This window comes from Mus pahari, chromosome 12, assembly GCF_900095145.1.
Source record: "Mus pahari chromosome 12, PAHARI_EIJ_v1.1, whole genome shotgun sequence".
NCBI lineage: Eukaryota > Metazoa > Chordata > Mammalia > Rodentia > Muridae > Mus > Mus pahari.
Genome location: NC_034601.1, coordinates 44,529,420 through 44,550,051, shown reverse-complemented (window position 1 = coordinate 44,550,051; position 20,632 = coordinate 44,529,420). Strand labels below are relative to the sequence as shown.

General features: G+C 38.8%; 1 protein-coding gene across 9 annotated transcripts in view; it reads left to right on the top strand.

Annotated features, from left to right (window-relative positions):
* The window catches only part of Bbx (BBX high mobility group box domain containing), a 240,376-nt gene that overhangs the window by 47,890 nt on the left and 171,854 nt on the right, over positions 1–20,632 (top strand). The window lies entirely within an intron of this gene.

Genomic DNA, 20,632 nt, shown 5'->3' with positions numbered 1-20,632 from the left:
CCTTTCATGAGAGTTATGTTCCTTATTCTAAGGAGGAATGAAGTATCCACAAATGGTCATCCTTCTTGATTTTTTCTGTTTTCCATAATGTGTCTTGGATATTCCAAGTTTCAGAACCAAAGAGTCCTAAAAACCCACAAAGAAATGGCAGGATACAAAAGGCCCTTGGACTCATATGAACTCTGGTGACTTAACCAAGCTTCTGTCGTAGGATAAATTCACCCCCCAAACACTTTGGAATCAATAAACTTGGTAAAGTGTCTTGTAAAGAATTTTCTCTTTAGCTTTTCAGTTGTATAATTACAGCTGAGACAGGTGATTTCCCATTGTTCTCCTTCCCTTCCCTTTCCTCATCACTCTGAGCATAGAGACTATCTAAATGGCAAATTACAAGCCATTAATATATTTAGAAAATATTGTCATCACCAGGTAAGGTTCATATGACATTCTATTGCATGTGTTCCTGGATGGCTTGAACATCTAGGGTTTGACTGGTCACTTTTTTCCTACGGAATGTGACTTTTTACAAACAAACAAACAAACAAAGCCCTCAAATTGTCTGAATATCAGTATCCTTTTCATTTAGGAAAGGTCAGCCTGGGCATTGTAGCAAGACCAAATCTCTTAAAATATCAAAATAAAAAAGTAAACAAAAGCTGTCAGCTAAACATATACCTCTGATGATTTGCTTACAGTGTAAGACTTACTGGTCATTGTACTAATTTCATTGGGTAATACCACCTAGTTTAAATAATTTGAATAGTCACCTAATCCTTGGGTAGCATGCTATTTCAAAAGTTTGCTAAACAGTTGCTTAACCAGGCTTTAAAATGAAACTATTGATGATAAATGAAATTATTCAAGATGGGAAGGCTGGTGCCAAGACTTCCTTGTAAGTTTGACAATTTAAAGTGTGATGAGGAATAACAATGTGATGGGAATCAGGAAAACAAAAGTTCAGAAAAAGAATGAAACAAACCACATGTGTGTAATGCTATCCTATGCACACTCCCAGTCGGCTCCCACGGCCACCTGCTGTGCGCGTGCTGCTGCTGCTGCTGCTGCTGCTGCTGCTGCTGCTGCTGAAATCGCCATAGATGTCCACGGGGCAGTGTGGCAGCGTAGGCGGGATGAGAGAAACACTGGCGGGAAAGCTGCTCGCGACCTGTAAGACTGTAACAGAACCCAGGCCTGTCTAGAATGTTAGCTTGCAGTTTTGTGGTTTTGCTCACACAAATGTTGAATGATTTTTTTAAAAGTGTATTCAGGAATAAAATACTGCCTATATCTTTCAGAGTAATTTCCTTTCAAAAATAATTTATTTAAATTATGCTTGTGTGTGGGGTGGAGTAGGGTTGGGTGAGGACTGGGGGGTGGTGTCAGGGTATATGCCAGAGAGAACGCTGGATCATCTGGAGATGTGAGAGGTTGTTATGAGCCTCCTCACACGGGTGCTGGGGACTGAACTCTGGTCCCTACAAGAATAGTATGTGCTGTTAAACATGGAGCCTTCTTTCCAGCATCCACTTCTTCTAACTAGAGCATAGAGTGCCTGAAATTACTCACCGGTTGTTAATTCTAGCTTAGGGATTCACTGTGTCTCTCCTTGGGACAACTTGTAAGTTTTAGTTTAGTTTTTTTTTTTTTTTTTTGAAGACTTTGAGTGGTCTAAGGTATGTATATATAGCTTGTTTTCTGTTGCACTTATAGAAAACCCTTAATTTAAAATGATGTATAGAATTATTAACGGAATGTTTTTAAAATTTTTTTTATTGTTTATTTTATGTTCAATAGTACTTGTCTGCATGTCTGTCTGTGTGCAGGTGTCAGAAGCCCTGAAACTAAACAAACAGTTGTAAGCCGCCATGTGGAAGAACACCTAATGCTTTTAACCACTGAGCCACCTCTCCAGCCCAAACAGGGAATGTTAATTGAACAAAATTAGACACTGAGTAAATCTGCAATTCAAATTTACTGGTTTTTAGTAGTTTTAAGGTATAACTCACTATTCATATGATTGATCAGTCAGTTGATTTATTGATCTACCTATGAAGTTACCCATTTTATTTTGGTTTTTGTCTGTTTGTTTTTTATCTTAGCATTAGGGTCCTAAGTCTGTAGTTAGAAGACACAGACCAAAACTTAACTTGTTACTTTTTTCCCTAAAAGTCTTTAAAGACATTAATTGGTTTGTTTTTATAATGCTGTTGATTAAACTCAGGTCCTTGTGCCTGCTAGGTGTGGTGTCATAGACTCACATTCCCAGCCTGAAGAGACTTACTTTTACAACATCTCTGAAAAGCATATATTTGTTTCTTGTAAGCCTTATTAATTGAGCACCAGGATGGAACCTTAAGGCCCTAGCCAGGTGAGACAGATGGACTAGTGAGTGTTGGTTTGGGTGTGATGCCCAGTGGACTCAGCTAGCTGCAGGGACGCCTGCACTTGGTCCATTTATTTGTCAGAAAATGAAAGAAGGAAGGGTTGGAGAGGAAAATTGTTCTGCTACCTTCCTAGAAGACACTGAAGGCTTACTAGTTTTTGGAACATTACTCAAATTGTCTAAACATCAGAATCATCACCTGTAAAGTGGGAAGATTGTAGTACCTGCCTCATTGACTGCTAGTGCATAGGAATAGTGTAATAAGGAGTACTGAGAGATATGCAAATGGCTTTGCTACTTCTTGGCACAACCCTGTTTTCTAAGTAATTGATAATAAGACGTAGTCGTTGTTTTGATGTAGTAATGATGGATGAAAATCAATGCTTGAAGTGCATTGGAAGCAAAGGGAGTAGAACGCAGGAGAGGATTCTATAAAGGCTTAACAGCTGGCGCGGGGAGCGGTGAGGACGCACGGGGAACTGGGGTCACACTCTCTCTTATCCCAAGGAAGTAAGGCTTTCAAAGAGAGGCTTACACAAATCCCACACTTATGGGTTGTTTGTTTGTTTGTTTTGTTTCTATTTAGCATATTTGTTTTGATGAACAGTGAACGTGTGCTATTTAAAACTCTTTTGGTATTAAAGTGTGTGTCTTTGGTTCTGACTGAATAAGCTCTTCATCAGTATCCCTTTGTGTGGCTAGTTAGTGTGCTGTCTAAGCAGTTACGCTGCTGCTCTGTTGTATAGAGTCACTCTCTAAGATAGAAGCGTGGTCAGGTACCTTCACTGAGGGAGACATGGGGGGGGAGCAGTCAGGAAGCATGTAGGTGGGAAGGGTTTCCTGTTTCCAGGCAACAGCAAGGCGCTACAGACGGAGAGCAACTTGAATATAAATTCATTCAGGAGAGGGCATTTTACCACCCTGCCTCCTATTAGGGACATAGACTTGACTGTGGGAGAGAGGGTGGGGTTTAAACTTAATTTATCAGTAGTTATCTAAAGCCATTTCTCATTAGCTTTTGTGTGTTTTATTGAAAATATGGTGGGCCAGTGACTAGGTTAGAATTCTACGGTATTTTCAAAGAAAGCAGCAGCATCTACATTTGCTTTTTTTTTTTTTTTTCTGGAAGCACGGGGTTTCTGTGGCTTCATCTTCCTGCCATTCTGCTTGAGAGCCTAAGATGCTCTTGGGCCCTACGCAGTCTCTTTCTCTAACTCCATCTGCAGGAAGGAGGGGGAAGCGCAGCACACTGACTCCAGTGGAGGTTCCACCTTACTCTGGGGAGCCAGCAGAGGTTCACAGGAGCCGGAGAGCCCTTGCTGCCCTGCTCATGCTATTTCCCCTCCTCAGGAAAGGAAAGACAGTGGTGGCAGAGGCGATTTGCATTCTAGTTAGGATGGTTCATTTTGAGATTTTGGAAGTAGGTGGTTATTTAAAATTTGAGGCCCCTCCTCAGTGATTTTATATCTGGGGGTGTAATCTGTGGCCATTATGGACCCTCGTTCTTAATTCCAGTCTCCTTGTTAGGGAGAGAAGAGCTCTCTGTGTGCTTGCAGAGCGCAGGGTCTCTTTCAGATTGCGTTTCCTCTGGAGCTGGTGTGAGCTGCTTTCCTCTGCTTTCCATTGTTTATGTTACTTCTTGGGATTAAGTATTTTTCAGAATCGAAGTCAGATGAGCGGTCTTGTAAAGGGCCCAGGCAGATCATGCACAGATCATTCTCTGATTAGACATGGAGAGGAGAGGAGAGGAGAGCAGGTGCTGCCTACGGTCTTGGAGCCCTGTGTGTTTATCACTCCATTAGGAGCCTGCCATAGTCACTTGTCCTGTGATTTTAGGTACCTTAAAAAGACTTCCCACTTAAAGAGCTACAGGGAACTGTGCTGCGGCTTAAGCAAACACACAAGGTCCAGGCTTTATGTAGGATCCCCTGTCGCCATGCCTGTCCAGGGATGAATCACTTCTTGAAGGGTCTAATCTGTCTCCTTATTGTCCTCTCGGGAAAGGGTCACATTATTTAAGTGTAACTTCTGAGAGCCTGGCAGGCCTTTTCAAGGAAATGTTGATGGATGCTCTGTAGCCCCTCCCATCCGAACGGACTTCTTTATGTTTCTTTCTACTTAGACACTTAACCTATGTTTAGGGAACCTCTTTTATTACCAGAAAGAAAAAGTTAAAAGAGTAATCCTTACTATTGATACGGTTTGTTCTCCGGTTTGATCCCTGGGTCTTTAATCAGACATGAAGTTTCCTCTTCGAGTCCCTGGCCACATTCAGTTGTTTGTATATAAGCACAGTAACAAAACCCTATTCTTAGTGAATTAAAAATCCTTTTTCTTATTTTCTGTAGGCCTTTAAACTGTTTTAGGATTCTGAGTTAGCAGTCTCTGGAATATCTTTGTTGATTATATCATTGTTTATGGTGGTGGATCCCCCATAACTGGATTGCATTTGAGAAGTTTATTTCTAAACACAACAGATATTAAGAAAAATATTTTTATGTAAAATTGGTTGCTTAAGTTGTTTTGTAGACAGTTTAGATCATTTTAATTATCAGTTTTTATATATCATATATAGAAAATTATAAAAAGGTTATCATTATAAATTGGAGGCCCATACTTATTTTTATTTATTTATCTATCTATATGTATTCATTTATTTTTGCTTGTTGTTGTCCTGATTTTAAAGAAACGACTCTGTTACAGTATTTTGAACAAAGAATGCTCTTAAATGCATTGGATTTTTCTCAGTTAAATTTTAAGACAATTATTTTCACTGTCTCCTTTCAGCATTCTGTGATTGATAATTTTTTTCTGATGTACAGCATTGCTTTTTTTAAATCATGCCCCCAGATTCATGCAATAAAATGTACTTAGAATTTGTTTTATTTTAATATAGATAGCAGTAAGATTTCCTATCATATTAGTAAAACATTAGTTTTTGATGTCAATTATATTAACTGTGAATTCTTAAATTTATCAAAAGTATATCTGATATATAGGTATGTTACCAGGAAAATGTATCCCATGGTTTAAAAATATTAGGGAGTCTAGATACTAATGCTCATGCCAGCAAGATTCTGCTGAAGGGACCCTGATATTGTGGCCTCTTGTGAGGCTATGCCAGTGCCCGGCAAACACAGAAGTGGATGCTCACAGTTAGCTATTGGATGGAATACAGGGTCCCCAATGGAGGAGCTAGAGAAAGTACCCAAGGAACTGAAGGGGGCTGCAACCCTGTAGGTGGAACAACAATATGAACTAACCAGTACCCCCTGAGCTNNNGTCTCTAGCTNNATNTGTAGCAGAAGATGGCCTAATNGGCCATCACTGGGAANAGNGGCCCCTTGGTCTTGCAAACTTTATATGACCCAGCACAAGGNAAGGCCTGGGCCAAGTAGTGGGAGTGGGTGGGTAGGGGAGCAGGGGCGGGGGGGGGGTATAGGGAACTTTTGGGATAGCATTTGAAATGTAAATAAAGAAAATAAAGAAAAAAAAAGAAAAAAATATTAGGGAGTATTTAAAGTAAGAGGAAATGTCATGGATTGAGTCTTCTATCATTATGCAAATAAATGTTCAAGTTTGGAAAACCTAAACTCAAGGTTCTGAATTTTCAAGCAAAGTAATGGCTTTGTTTTAAATATCTACAATTATTTATCATTTATTAAGCTTTGTATAATAATTATTTTTATATAAACACTGTTGCTACTGTATGCTTTTGGTAGCTTGGAGTAGATAAAAGGGAAATGCAGTATCATACCACCCCTGCCTCCAATCCCCGCTCCCACCTTGACCTTATCCCCATCCCTCATCCCCCACTGCAGTCCTCCCAGTTAAGGAATGGCCCTTCCTGAGTTTGTTTGCTCATTTGTTTTTAGGCACTATAGCCCTGTATGGTCTTGAATTACAGAGGCCATTCTGTCTCTGCCTCCCCAGTACTGGGATAAAAGATGAGGAACAATTTACACCTACCCTTCCTTTGTTTCTTGTTTGTTTGTTTTGAGACAGTCTCAAACTACTCCGTAGCCCAGAGCAGCCTGGAAATTTGTAAATAGGCAAGGCTGCCTTGAACTTTTGGCAATCTCCAGGACTCCTGAGTGCCACCATACCTGTCTCTTATGATTCTCAGAATGTCTCTACTGGTGATCCTTTATTTGTACCTGCCTCTTAGTGAATCTGAAGTGAAAATCCCATATTTTCTTCATTCTTCTGTCTTCAAATGTTAACAATGTTTTAAATATACTAAATAGATAGTAATTGTTGAATTAAGCAGAGATTTTTTTTTTTTAAAAGGTAGCTTTGTAAGTAGAATTGTATGCCAGGTTACAATTAGTGGTTTGTTTGTTCTCCTGTGTTGTGGATATGAGCTGATGTTCAGCTTATATACCACATTTGTACTATATGCTTAGCATCTTGAATTTGCTGTATTTAAAGTAAGGATGTGAGTTTTGCATCAGTAATATAATTTACCAGGACTGGGGTAGAACTTGAAGAATTTATTAAGTCTTATTGATAATCATAGACTCTGTTCTCTGAGATATACTTGGCATGCATTTTTAGAAAAGAATAATGGTGTATTATTAGTAGTGCTGTTATCAGAATTTAATGTACTTTAGATCACCATTATATAGTATTTCTGCATTGATAGTGTATGCTTAAGAAGAGCTGAAATGTTTCTGTAAGAAAACATTCTGGAACTTAAAATTCAAAGATTGAAGCAAAAGTAGTCATTTCTTAGGTTGTTCAGACACTAGATATTTTGATTAATAAAATATTTGTGTCGCAGAAGCATTTTAAATATTTTCTGTAAGTCGCAAATATTGAGCAAATTTTGAAATATTTTGAAAACGATTTGTGCAACTTTCATCTTGAATTTTTAGCATGTGGGTATCGTGTGTTGAAGCTCTTAAAACATTTTTTTCTGTTTTTTGTAAAGTTATTTATTCTCTAATACTTAGATGACATTTATAAGACTAACGTTTTAAAAATGTTTCTTTTCTATAGAAGCATGGAAGTTGTGTGTTTAGAGTTATAAGTGTCCTATTCTGGCAGCTGAGGGACCGTCCTTGAAAATCATAGCCATTCAGTTGCCAAACAATACTAATTTTAAGTCAGCTTCTAGGCACGAATTCGGTTCCTTATTGTAAAAGTAGTGTCTTGCCTCAAGGTTGTTGGCACATAAATAAGGCTTTCTATGTCAATGCATTGTTGTGGGCCTATCATGTACCTGGTACTTATAATGGGTAGTATTTAAGTTCCAGAAGTTTGTGCTTTAACACATGTCTCATTAGTGTAGGGGGTAAGAGGGTGTGTGGCTGTCAGAGCACAACTTTGTGGAGTTTCTGTGTTCTATCTGTTTGTAGATTCTAGAGATCAAACTCAGACCATCAGACTTGTCAAGCACGTAATCTGATCAGGTATTTTCCATGTTCTGCTTTAACAGTTTTTAATTATAGACAAGAAAAGATTAAAGACTTTAAAAAATTCATAACTTATTTATCTGCTTTTATAAATAGAATTTATAAAAAGTCTCAGTTGTGTCTGTCTGTCTGTCTGTCCGTCTGTCCATCCGCCCATCCGCCCATCCATCCATCCATCCATCCATCCATCCATCCATCCATCCATCCATCCATCCATCCATCTTCTGTGCAAGTGCAGTTGTTGTAGTTATTCATGAGACATAGTGGTGCTGGTGTAATATGCTTGCTGTGTCCCTAGACACTGCATCATGCTATTTTACAGATCTGGGATTTAGTAGTTTTTCCATTATCATTTGATTATTTCCAAGGTTGTTAGCAGCCTAGTTGTATTATTTGCTACTAATTAGACAATGAGGAAGCTATGAATTACTGCATTTATAATCACAATTAAAGTTAACATGAAGTTTAAGGGTCTCCTTTAAATATATAGGATTTGCTGCCTCTTATATTGGTCATACAGGAGCTTTTCAATTTTTATGTGTCTTTTGCTTTTAGGAGTTGTTTTGTATTTCAAATAGTTTTGAGATACAGGTTTCCTCATTAACTAGAGTGTCTTAGGCTTGCTTTTTTAAACTTTAAAGAGCTAAGAGGACCTTGTAGGTAAACTTTTCAACCACTTTATCATTCAGAAAAAACAGTGCAAAATAACTCAATTTTTCAAAAAGATTGATTTTTAAAAAAATTTTATATATGTGAGTGTTTTGCTTACGCTTATAGCGCACCACATGTGTGCCTTGCTGCCCATGAAGGTCGGAAGAGGGGGTCAGGTCCACTGGAACTGGAGTTGAGAGCAGTCATGAGTGAGCCTCCATGTGGGTGCTAGGAATTTAACTGCCTTTTGTTCTCTGCAGGGTTCTTAACTTCTGAGCCATCTCCCTGGCAATTAGTGATTCAGTTATCATTTAAAGAACAAATTGAGTTTTAAGTGCTAATTTAGCGTTACGAGATGTATATCCTAAGTATATGTATTTTAAGTTTTCAGGGTGCAGCTTCACAGGAGAGCGCTTGCTAGCACAGGTAGTCTCTGGATCAATTGATGGGGAGGTTAGAATATTTATCTGCTAAATAGTCTTCAGGTTTTATTTTGGGACTAATTTTTATAGGGCTGCTTTATTTAAAAACAAAAATCCAAACATGTTATTATTCAAAATAAATTGTTAAGCTGTACACAGTATCTTTTTTTTTTTTTTTTTTTTTTGGGATGTGGGTCCTTCTTCCCTTTTATTAATCATAGATTCTTTTCTCATATAATTTGAATTAGTTCCCCTTCCCCCATGATTTCCAGTTTTCCCTACTTCCTTTCCTATTAAGGTCTATTCCCTTTCTGTCCCTTAGAACAGGCTTCTAAGAGATAACAGCAAAACTTAAAAATAAGATAACACTTAAGGCATCATGATGGAGTTGGACAAGACAAGCCAACAATAGAAATACAAGGGTCCCAAAGAGAAGGCACAGGAATCAGAGACACACTAGTTTGCACAGCCAGGAGTCCCATGAAAGTGCTGACTAAAAGCTATAGCATGTGTGCAGAGGACTTGTAGTCTGTACACACTGTCTTCTGTGTTATCGGTTCTTCTGAACTTGATTCAACTAATTTATAGTTGATTTGTTTTTAACATCGAAATCAAAATTATTGATGCAATACTATTTCTTCTTCAAAGATATTCTGGTAATATAGTGTATAAATCTATGTCCTGGGAGCCAGGGACCATAGCCCCAAGCCTATCCTCTAGTCAGGGCCATATGTATCCAATTGTTATTATACATTAATTTTCTTACTGTGTAGTCTTGGTTGGTCTTGAACTCAGTATGGGGACAATTAAATTGGCCTTGAATTCCCAGAGATCCACCTGCCTCTACCTCCTGTTTGTGCCACCGTACCTGGCATTAGTTCTTAATAATTTTAATTAAAATTTCCATAAATGCTTAAAAGGAAAGTAATAGAGCAGTAAGAAGATTATGGATTAAGAATGTGTTCAGGAGATTGTGTATTCAATTTTCAAGGCTCAGTAAGTTTTGAGAATCAGTGTCTTTGGAGGCCTGTGGTAACTGATCCATATGCAAGGAGTGATAGATTTGTATTTTCATACTTTAGGGAGTTTTGTCATCCTGGTCTGTTTAAAGTATATTCACGTCTAAATTTTATAAAGTAATTTAAAAATAGAAATTGAATTATTTTTGTTAAGCTTTTAAGAATTGGTATATATTAGGGGGCTGGAGTGATGGGGCTGTGGTTAAAAGGACCTGCTCGGGCTGGTGAGATGGCTCAGTGGTTAAGAGCACCGACTGCTCTTCCAAAGGTCCTGAGTTCAAATCCCAGCAACCATATGGTGACTCAACCATCCATGACAAAAACTGAAGTGTCTGGAGTGTCTGAAGACAGCTACAGTGTACTTACATATAATAAATAAATAAATCTTTAAAAAAAAAAAAGACCTGCTCTTCTAGAGGACTTGAGTTAAATTCCTGGTACCCACATCTGGCAGCTCACAACTGCCTGTAATTTCAGCTCCAGAGTATCTAATGCCCTCTTGTGGCCATTGTGGGCATTGCTTTCAAGTGTCATACACAGCCATACACATGTTAAAAAACTGACAAAGAATTTAGTTACATCTTGGAAAGATTTGAATTTTCTTATAATTTTAGATAATCTACACTAAAAATTGCTTTTCTCACAATTTTTAAAGAATTAGGGTCTGAGGTTTTCATCTTACCGACTTCTGTTTTGGTTGCTGTTCCAAAGCAGTATGTGTCTCCATAGATACAGAGGTCAGCAGCAGCATGGCTTTGTCAGTGGGTGCTTGAGTGAGGAGATAGAACATAGGGGGATCATGGCTTCACTTCAGATGAGACCACCATTCCTAGTCTGGAGCTGCACAGAGGCCCAAGGCTCTGGTTGATAACAATCTAACTGGGGAAAGCAACATTTACAGAGGAAAGCTTTATTCATGGTTTAAGGCTTGCTTCCCCTCCCCTCCCCTCGCTCCCCTCTGCTCCCTGTCTCCCTCCTTCCCTGCCTCCCTCTTTCCCTTCCTCCATCATTATACTTTCCCTAGTTAACTAATAACTAAAATGTATCTATTTTATGCAGACTAGGGACTTGGAATTCCTACTTTCTATGATTCACAGTTTTACAAAATAAATTTGCAGAAAGCCAGCCAACAGAACAGAAATTACCTTGCTTTCACGATGCACGTCACTGACAGGAATTATCTTTGCATTTTTTCACTTGTTTATCTTTTTCTTCCCATGAAGTCAGAAGCACTGTATGCTTTGTCCTCTTTTCTAGTGACTAGAACTGTAATTGTTACACAGTAGGTGCTAAATAAGGAACTGTGGCAGGATTAGAATGAATGAATGATGGTTGATTGTTCTTATGAGCCTTGGGGTGGAGGTGGGGGTGGGGACTGTGAACCAGAGCTCTAAGGTTTGAGGCTGGAGAGGTGGAGGAAGTGAGAACTCACTGAACGTTTGGGCTGGCAGCTGTGGAAAGGCCTGATCACAAGGGGAGGGAGGGGTTCTGAAGAACCAGGGTGGGAGTTAATGCAGGAACAGTAAGAAAGCCTGGGTGACAGCCCTTTTCGCCTGGAAGGGACTAGGGTAATGTGTGAGGTCACTCAGAGAAGCAATATAGAATTAGGTATTTGAGGTTCAAATACCTCATATAATGCCTCATATAATGCGAGTAGCTTCGTTAAATAAAGCTTAGCTTCTCTGTGCCCATTCCCCAATTCTCTTTTAAAATACACATGTCTTTTGTTCGGTCATGATTTTTTTAATTAATACTTTTAATAATAGAAGAAAATCATAGTTATCTTTCTCACACTAGCATACAATTATAAAAGGCTAGGGTAACAGCTAAACATACCACGATAGAGGTAGTGGTTCTTATGCCTATGCGCTAGGATGTGGAGTTAGCAGGCTAAAACGCCAAGAGTCGAACATGTTGGTAGTGATGTCGAACATGTTGGTAGTGATGTGACTGTGGGCCATAGTATTGTAATAGAAATTGCATATCTACCAATAAGTATAAAATCCCAAGCTAAGTAAAAATCAATGCAAATTGTGTACGATTACTGATACTTAAAAATCCCAAGGAAGATAAAAGGGATGATGTATTTCACTTGCGCTACCCTCTAGAATCTTATGAAACAACTGAGAAAACAGTTATTTGATGAAAGAAATAATTAGAGAACAATTGAAGTCAGTGGAGTTAAATCCTAATTCTGAATTTGGGGGGGGGGGTTCTGCTTCTGGATCCACTGGTTTTTGTTTTGTTTCTGCTTCTGGATCCACTGGTTTTTGTTTTGCTTCCAGATGGCTTTATTGATCAGGTTCTCTTTCAGGCAATTATTTCAAAGTAAAAACACAGCAGAGTGGCAGGATAGGAGCTAACTTATGTTTCTCTTACAGAGGACCTGGGTTCAGTTCCCAGCACTCGAAAGGTGGGGGAAGTGGCATCATTTATTTCATCATCAAAAGCCATGTCATGGGCCTGTGCCCAGCACGTTTTGTAGTGTGGGGGCAGGGATGCCACTCTTTTCCACCTTAGTTCCAGGGCATCCAAATCCCTCTTTTGAGCATTGTGGGCACCAAGGATTCATGTGCATATGTGTACATAAGCATTCATGCACATAAATAAAATAAATAAATCTTAAAAGAGAAAAGTGCAACTGAAACAGCAGCACAGGACTCACATTTCCTGCTGCTTCCAGTGCAAGAGTGCTCACTGGTTTAGTTTGTTCAGTGGCTTCCTGTGGCTCCGCAAAGCACAGAGGAACCTAGGGCTTGGCGTGGTTTGTGAGCAGTGCCACCTAGCAGTACATTTTCAAGGTTTGAGAGTGGGGGTGGGGTGGGGTGGGGGTTAAGGAAATAGCACAAGGTGTTTATCCCAATACAAAGAGAGAGAGAGACAGAGACAGAGACAGAGACAGAGAGAGACAGAGACAGACAGAGAGACAGACACACAGAGAGACAGAGAGACAGAGACAGAGAGACAGAGACAGAGAGAGACAGAAAGAGACAGAGACAAAAACAGAAAGAGACGGAGACAGAGAGAGAGAGAGAGAGAGAGAGAGAGAGAGAGAGAGAGAGAGAGAAAGAGAAAGAGACAGAACTCAGAAGTGAGGTTTACTCTTCATTTGCAGCTCTGGAAATGTATTAGAGAGAACAATTGTCCTTACTTTTGTTCAGTTACAGAAATATGTCAGAATTTCTGAACCTCTTTTGAGGATTTTTGCCTTTTCTAATTACATATTAAGGGACACAGGTGTATTTAGAGAAAACACAGAATTTAGGAAATGGAATTTTTTGTGTGAAAGTGATTTTTTTTCACAGTTGGCTAGCAAATTTTGGATCATATGCTATGAATTTTGGTTAGTTCCTTTATACCTTTATTTTATTAATTTTTTTAAATTCATTTTTGGGATCCATATATCCTAGTTTAATCCTATTATCTTCCCCTTGGCCCCCCAATATATAAGCCTTCATATGTATAATGCAGAGTTTTACAGTTTCAAATTTCAAATATTTCCTTAAAGTGAGCCTTTGTTAACATTTCTGCAATCATTTTCACAAGGAACCATTCCATGGACTCTTTGACAATAGGTTAGACCTACTTAAATATGAAGATTTTAAAAATGAAATAATTAATATAATACTGAGATGCCTTATAGCATGAGTGAATGAGAATTTTTAATGTGCATTTACATACGTGTGCCCATCTGACTTCCGCTTTGAGTTTTTACCCATCTTGCTCTGCATCCTTTATACTAAAGTTTTAGCACTGCTCAGAGGCCCACCTGCCTCCATAGAGATCTTCAATTTGGTGGCCATTTTGGCCACCGGCCTTTCTGTCTCATATCTTGACGCTTACTGACTCATCATTTATTTCATCATCAAAAGCCATGTCATGGGCCTGTGCCCAACATGGAGGTTAGGGCAGATCACGGTGAGTAAACTGTTTTGTAGTGTGGGGGCAGGGATGTCACTCTGCAGTGGCAGTATAGTCCCGTGTGGCTCCAATGCTGTCACAGTCTGCCTGGTCCAATATCTCCGGAAACTTACCTGCTGACCTCTCATGACCTTATTTCCCTAACACAGCACAAAATACTCTTGCTTCTAGGCATTGCCCACTCCCGGGAATCAGCCAGTTCCCAAGGGTTAATGACATCCCTGATGGACCACCCATCAGTCCTAAAGAGGAAGTCACATACTAAGTACAGAGCCACACCAGTACTTCCCCCATTGCTGCTTTATCTAAAGAAAGACTTCAGATGTAGCTTTTACTATGATATCCATCTAAAGAAAAGATTTAGACCATTTCTTGAAAACTACTTTGATTATTTTTCATAGGATGGTAAAGAAAGTCACAGAAAAAATAATGATAATAATAGTAATAATAATAATAGATCAAACCACATTTAGAGAATTCAAGAGAACAGTATGAGTCCATTAAAGGAATTTATGTTAAAAAATGTAAAAGCCTTCAGTTCCTCACAAGTTAATTAGATGTGGGTTGTGCAAAGGAAGAGTCAGTTTAGCGATCTGCACACTCCCGCTCTCTGCACAATGTTGACACGTATTCCGATGACTTTCCGCATGTTAAAAGCACCCGATTTGGAGTAAGGAAACTTACAGTTTTGACTTAACAGCTTAAATGTTGAGTCACCTTTGTGGCTCTTTGTTGTTTTTTCTTTGTAAAGCAGGAATAGTAGTGACCTTAGTGGTTTTCTCTGAAGTGACTGTATCTGTATAATATGGTTGCTAAATTTCTTTTAGTAACAATTTGGATACTGTGGATGAAGTTTTATGTGTCGCTGTAACCAAAAAGGCTTTGCTAAAAGACTTCAGTCGTAACTTTCATATATAAAACTTCTCAGAAATAAAAGATGTAGAAAGAAGTATTTTCCTTGGGGAAATTATCAAATAAAAACAACACACAAGCAGTGGAGATGTTTGTTCAGTCAGTAAAGTGCTTGTCGTGGGAGGTATGAGGCCCTGTGCACTTGATCTCCAGAACCCATGGCTCGTGGTGCCACTCACAAACCGTGTGTAGGCAGAGATAGATAAGCAGGCCTTCAGGGTTCCCTGCTCATTTGGCCTACCCTGCTTGGGGTTTCAAGCCAATGAGAGACTAAGTTTCCTAAAATAGGGTGGGCATTCTGAGGAACATCTTAGGTTATTCTCTGGCTTCCACAGAAATGTGCTCATGCACATGCACACAGACATGCAGTACCTGTGCAAGCATGCACACGTGAAGAATGAATAAAACATAAATGTACTTTTATCAGACATTATTTATTTTGTAGAAAATATAAAAATAAGTGGACAGACACTGTAAATGCTGGTACCATCTTACAAGGAAGAAAAGGCCCATGTCCTACAGTAACATGTTAATTTCAAAATGTCTAATAATAAAAGGAATGTCTCATTTAGGCAGAATAATAAAAGTGATTGAAATCATTTCATGGAAGGAAGGGGAATTGTGTGTGCTGTGATGGAATTTTTAACTTCCTAGTGAATTAATGCGTTAGCCTTTATAATAATTTTGATACCAAAAATGTCATGTGAAATAGTTTGACTTTATGAATGTAATTTAGTTTGTTGTTAGATGTTCCTATAGCTTATATTAGGAATTAATTAATTCTTCAGTTTAAAATGACTTGTGTATTTGGGAAATTCTGAAAGACTGTGAGGCCAAAAATGTAATTGATTATTTTTTTCATATTAAAAAGAAGGTGTATTAAGATCATCATAAGGTGTCATGGCTGTGGATGAGTGGTGGGGCTTCTGCTTAGCCTACCTAGGATCCTGGGTCTAATCCCCTGTGCCAAGAGTGAGCATGCGAGTGCAAGCAAACACACACATACACACACACACACACACACACACACACACACACGAATGATAAAGTCTCTGAGGCAGTTAGTAAGTTCTTAGTGATCATGACTCCAAGCTGTAGCTTTGGTCTGAAAACTGAATAGTAGACTGGATACTCAGGTAAACAAATTTTGAAATATCAACTTAAGGTGTTGGGGGAGGGGCGTGGAGTGTCCCTCTTAACTTTCCCAACTACTTGCTAGTGAACAATCAGGAATCTAGTAAACCTCAATCATTTGTAGTGATCTAAGATAAGAATTTGGGAGCAGTTTCACTGGCAAAGGAAATCTTGAATCTTTGAGTTAGAAAGTACTCTTAAAAACTTTCAACCATCTTGGTTCTAAATTAAGGAAGAGCCACACTGTGGCCTGGGTACTTAGATCTTATGTATGTGTGGGCCATGGGTCCTTCTTGGTAGAACAAATGGGGAAACCAAAACTGAGTCACCGATGGGATCGTCAGTGGTCTAATTGATTATGTGCATGCATGTAGTACATAGTTGGATGCTACTGAATGAAAATGGGAAGTAGAACTTTCCCTAAACCCTGCAAGTAGAAGAAGACAAAAAAGGGCTCTCCATTTAAATAGAAACTATAGAGAAAAATAATGTGGATTAAAAGCCCAAACAGATATTCCAAGCAACACAGGAAAAATTTGCATGGATATGTAATTTAAGAAACTATATTCTCATTTCAGCAGTTGAGGGGCATCTAGATATCCTGATACTTGATGGTGTGAATGCTTCTCGCCATGTTTGCAGCATTATTAATGATAGTTAATTAAAATGATCACTTACCGCCCTCCTCGGAAACACACACACACACACACACACACACACACACACACACACACACACACAGACACACACACACACANACACACACACACACACACACACACACACACACACACACACACACAGAGACACACACACACACACAAAGTCAGATAGCAGTTATTAAGTAGGCAGGCTTATCTATCATATATGTTGGCTTGGCCAGCTTTCCTTTTATTCTCTTAGGCATCTGATATAATTTGGTATTAAGTTCCGCTTTCTCTTCCGGCATCGAATTCTTGGTAGCAAACCTTGATTTTGTTCCTCCGCTCTGCTGCTTATTGTTTTTCTTCTAGGGACCAGACTTGTTTTTGGTTTCTCTGAAGCCATTACTCTCATCATTCTCCGTCCAAGAATGTGCCTGTTATGGTATTACTGGGGCGCTTCTTAGACCTAAGGTCTTCAAGGTAACTACAGGAAAGCTAGATGATAGAGATCAGGTGCAGATGGTGATGATGATGATGGTGAGTCAAAGGGATTGGTAATGCTGTGATTATTTCCAGAGCCCATAGTTTTGACTGGGAGTTTCATAGTCATGTTACTTAGCATTGGTGTAATCTTTTTCGTGTTGTGACACTATGACTAAGGTGAGTTGGATACTGTCTTGAACATTGTCTTTCTTTACTGATAAAAGAAGAATAAAAAAATCATAATCCTATACAATAGAATTATTGGAGATATCAAGTGAATAAAGATATGTTACAATGTAAGTCGATGATGAGTTAGAAAACTTGTACTGGTAACTGTGATGATATACTAAGAATAGCATGTCCTTGATCCCTTGCAAGTGCTATTTATTATTGTTTGTGGATGAGGTCATTGAAGTTTGTGAAAATTATATAAGCTGCCCTCAGTTCAGTTTCCTGGATTCAAATCCAGATCTGTGTAAGAATGGAATATCTGCTCCTGACTAAAGTAAGAAGCCTCACTGAGGCGCAGGTGGGCAGGACTCTTGCTAGCTGTCCTTGCTACTGTTTTAGTGGAGCCGGGGCTGATACTCAAGGACTCCGCTAACCTGCCTGCAGGCTCACATTTAGTTCTATACTCATCTTCTGATTTGTAATCCTGAGCAATTCTCTTAAGTATATACGAGGCTTAGATTTGTAGTCAGTACCTGGAAATGATGTTAGTACTTATAGAGTATAATAATAATAGTAGATATATAATAATTCATGAGAATAGGGGGCTTAACTTAAAATATGGATGCTTAGAAGACAAATAACAAGTTAACTTTTAAGGACAGTCTTCCAGTTGATGTTAATTGAATTTTACATGTTATTTCTTAAAACGCAAAGACTGACTTGGTGCTTCCCTTTATTTTTGAAAAAAGTTTGAGGGCTCAGGGGCTGAGCTAGGAGCTTGGAAACCTCAAGTCCCAGAAGGAACAATAAGGAGAACATTAGTGAGTAGATGATTAATAAAAGTAATAAGGATTTGTATGAATGACTGGGATGGGGATGGATTCGATATTACAATAAACCAGCATCATGGATTTAAAATATATTGTGCTTTCCTGAGAAACATTCCTAGCAGAGCAGATTGAGGCGTGGCTGGAACATGTGTAGGAAATATACCTTGTGATGTTTAACATTGTGTACATTATTCAGCAATTGATATCCTTGATTGGGAACCTGTATAAACTCTGGAAATAACTGCCACAAGCTTGATGTGTTCTGTGGGTGTCACATCATTTAATCTGTTTCAGGATTAAAGAGGTCTCTCTCATGTTTGGCTGACTTTCACACCTACCACAGTGAGACTGGGAGGAGGGTTCATGCGGGAGGCATTCAGCGATGAGGAGTGATAGGAAGAGCCTGACCCAAAGGAGAAAAGCCTGGTACTGTGTACAGTCATGCCTAAGGGCTCACCTTGTTTTGTGAGATCGGTTAAGAAGTTACTAACTTCTCTTTAGAGTGAAGACTGCTAGAGGTCTGTTGCAGTCCCTGTCTCTGGAGTTTGCAGTTTAAGCAGGAACTAGCAGCCAGGAACAGGAGCCAGGCAATAAGCCTGTGGCTGCCTGGGCTTCCACTTTCCTCAGCCTCCTGGTTTGGGGGACATGAATACTCAGCAGGATTGGTGCTACTGATAATTGCCCGGGAAACACCAGGGAAGGTTAAATTATGGTGATGAAAGCAAGTCTCCTATTTTGGAAAGATTTTTATGCAGTATAGTGTAAAGTTAGGAAACAAGTACAGTATTCAACCCGAGAACTTAGTCACTCCAGTGGCTCATCTCAAGGTCTAACTTGTTGTGTTTGTTTCTGTTTCTGTTTGCCCTGCTGCTGTTCACTCTCGAGAAGTATTAGATTAGGAAGAAGGGATAGAGCGACATGACGTTCACCATGGTTCTGGTAAAGGGATTTGGAAAATAGAGTCATTCTTTCAAGAAATCTATAAGTTTAAATTTCTTGTTGATGGTATGTTTGTTTTTGTACTATAAATATTGGATATCTCAGTAAGATGAGTTCTTTCCTGCTTAAATCTATTTATTTTAGTCAAACACTATAGCTTAGTTGTTTTATTAACTTATCCATTTACTAACCATCCCTTGGTCGATTGAAATCTTACAGTTTATTTTTGTGCTTGAACTCTTTATTGTATTTTTCTCACTGGATTTTACCTTACTATTATTATGGTTTTAAGTTTATTGAGGAACACTTCATTATACTTCTGTGGTAAAATTTTTAATTTTATAAGATCATATGCCTCTTGTTTAAAAACCTATTAAAGTGATCATAATAATATGCATTAAATCAAGAATTTTTAAAATATTAGAGGAAAAATACATTAATTGAGATGTATTTTTAATGAAATACATGATTAGTGATTTTTTTGTAATTGATGGATTCACATTATTCAAGAGGAATATTCATCTCCATTCCTTCTAACGCATGCGATGTGAAATTTTGTTTATATAGATAAAAGAAGAGAATGAGAATATTTGAGGAAGAATTTGTGAGCCACATTCATGAGCATAGTGATCCATCAGTTAAAAATATCTTTAACGATTTATCAGCGGATGATTCAATTGATTGTCCTCCAATTTTAAGTTACGAGTTGGCAAAGCTACTGGGGTTGCAGAGTGAGCAGTTTAGGGCCATTCATGGTCCACTGGCAGTGCTAATTGTCCCCTGTGTCCTGTCAGGGGGTTGGGTGACTTCCCCCACTCTCCTCACGGGTTTTTGGATGTAAGATGTGTGCTCTAACTGTGAAAATGGGAGTAGAGGTGGCTGGTGTCGGGGAAGGTAAGAGTGAAGGTTGTAGGAGTGACAGTAGGCCAGCTTTAGGGAAGGCGGATTCTCATACAGAGGAGTCTAGGAGACCTTGTCATACTTTTTGGAAGTCAAGTACTGACAGGAGTTTACATATTCCCTTTTGAAGGCTAGTAACCATGCATTATGGACTCTTAATTAAAAACAATACATTATCTATCTTATAACTCATCTATCATCTCTATTTATACTTTACCTTATTTTTGGTGTGTCCTTTAAATTTGAACAGGAGTGTTGACTGACCCAGGTAAATAATAAATGTTGTCGTAGGGTGGTGTCATGACTCTTGGTTGCTTCCATGCATCTGTTTAAAGTCGTCCTTTCTTGAGCATGTCTTCAGAATCCTAATTCTGTATGAATTTCCAACGTCAGGATCAACTTGAACTCTGTTCCTGCAGTATATATCTTGTTCACCTAGCTATTACCTTGGCAAAACATATTTTAAGTAGCTTAATATAAGAAATTACTTGTAACTGTGTAAGCAAACAGCCACAGATTATTTTTTGGTTCCCACCCTGTTTGGGGGAGGGGGATCAACTCATAAATTCCCATCTTTCAAGAGATCTCTGATATTTATATTCTTCCTTCTGTTCTTACAAGGAAGGAAACCATAGATTAAGACAGTAGGCCCCAGGTTAGAGGTGGTGTGAGGAATGTAGACCTGTGAGCCTCCTAAAGCCACTATTGCACGCTGTGCTACCTCATATCTGCTGCCTTTGGCTAAATTGCATTCCTCACTCGGTCTTGCTTAATATCCTTTATCCTGTGGACTGCCTAGCTTTGGG